Here is a 2,167-nt window from a genome sequence, read left to right on the forward strand (position 1 = left end):
CCATCTCAGGCATGTTCAATCATAATGTATGTGTGAGAAGGGCTCAGAAATATGCATTTTTAAAATTATTTTCAAGTGATTATGATATTATTGTTTGGGTAACTGGTGATTTGAAACTTTCCACTCCTAACATTCTGTGATTCTAAAACCATCTCTGGACAGGGGACTACATAGGTCCTTATAAACTTTACTGAAAATGAGATTCTATGGTATCAGGAAAGTTACTAATTAAATATATCAGGAAGGAAAGAGGGATCAGTAATATTCACCACTGTAGAGAGGTTAGGTGAGACAATCAGCAGACCGTGTCCTTTGTATTGGGAATCTACAAACTTAGCAAGAGAAGTTTATGGAAGTGATAGATGCAGAAACCTGATTACAATTGATAAAAGAGTGGAACAGAAGGAAGTAGAAAATTATGCATAGTTTTTTTCATTGAAAATGTATTAAAATAATAGCTATATCAATAGAAAAACATAGAAAGACTAGAAATAATCTTATGTACAGGTTAAGTATTTAAAACACAATAAAGGTAGCATTTCAAATCAGCAAGGAAATGGTAGATTTTTAATAAATAGTGGGAGCAATGTATTTGCTATTTAAGGGAAAAATGCAGCTTGATATTTAAATCTGTATACCAGAATAAATTCCATGTATATTAAAAAATTGAATTAAAAGATAATTATAAAAGAACCAAAGAATATATATGTGAATATTCATCTAATATCAAAGTGAAGGCAGAAGAAACCATAAAAAAAAACATTTTTAACCCAATCATGAAAGCTTCTATAAACATAACAATAACAAATTAAAGGTATTAACTTTCACCTCCTGCTGTATAGTGAACTAGATATTGTACTAGGTCCCATTCCTACAAAATAACTAGATTCTTTATAAAATATAACATGTATTGATTTGTTATGCAAACAGGATAGATGGGAAATCCCCAAGGAAAACAAAAAGAAAGGCAGAGAGGAAGGAAGGAAGAAAAGAAGGAAGGGAGAAAAACTTTAAAAAATACATTACTAAGATGGAAACAACAATCTGTGAGTATACACATAAGGGCTCACATAACAACATGGGATGATATTATTCAGTTAGGCGAGCAATCGGGTCACGGACTAACTCTGGTTCTCCTAAATTAAACCTGGGAAGCTAGAAGGAGCGAAGAGCAGTTCCACAGTGGTAACATCCCTGTTTTTCTAAAAACAAGCATAAACAAAGTAAATACTTACTGAAGGAAATTGTCACCCACAATTCCAGCTCCTAGAATTTTCAGTCTAATATAAACCAAATATAACTTATAATCAGAGATCACCAAACTCACAATGGGGAAAAAAATAATGACTTTTAGAGAGTCATCAGAAGCAACAAATAAAAGACACAGACCCTCATGGATTTTAGATATTTGAACTTCTAGATATGTAATTACAAACAATATGTGAGATAATAAAGAACTAGCAGGAAGAGTCATAGAATAAGCAGACGATAAGAGATTATGTAAAAATTCAAAATAGAGCTTTTAGAAGTATAGTTGTTACAATAACAATAAATTCAATTCAACTTAGACACAGATTTGAAGACAGATTTGAAGAAATTATAATACACCACAGAGACACTACAAGATGAAAAATATGAAAGTGGCTAATCATTTTATGTGGGACATAAAATAAGCAGGTGTCATAAATGTCTAATCAAGATGATGACTGAAAATCAACCAATGGATTTAGCAACAGAGATATCACTGATGACCTAGATAATGTTTTCAACATGCTGAAACAAAAAAAAGCATCATAATTCAGAATTGGGTAATTTCCAAAACTATCTTTTATGAACAAGAGCAAAATAATGACTATCAGATTTTTTTTATGCAGGGTTTGTGTGTGTGTGTGTGTGTGTGTGTGTGTGTGTGTGTGTATGTGTTTGATACAGAGTTACAACAAAGGGATTTCTAAAGGATGTTCTTCTGGAAGAGAAGTATAATAAAAAAGAAAAGACTAAACTATGATCAAGAAAATTGATAAATGTGTAATTAAACCTAAACAACCATTATCTAATTAATATATTCTTTCTATTAATAAGCTAAGTATGAATATTTATTGTAGTTAGAGTTAAATACTGTATAAAATTAACATGCATATTTGACTGGGAGTGTAGAATAAAATTT

This window comes from Hipposideros armiger, unplaced genomic scaffold (genome assembly GCF_001890085.2).
Source record: "Hipposideros armiger isolate ML-2016 unplaced genomic scaffold, ASM189008v1 scaffold_781, whole genome shotgun sequence".
Classification (NCBI taxonomy): Eukaryota; Metazoa; Chordata; class Mammalia; order Chiroptera; family Hipposideridae; genus Hipposideros; species Hipposideros armiger.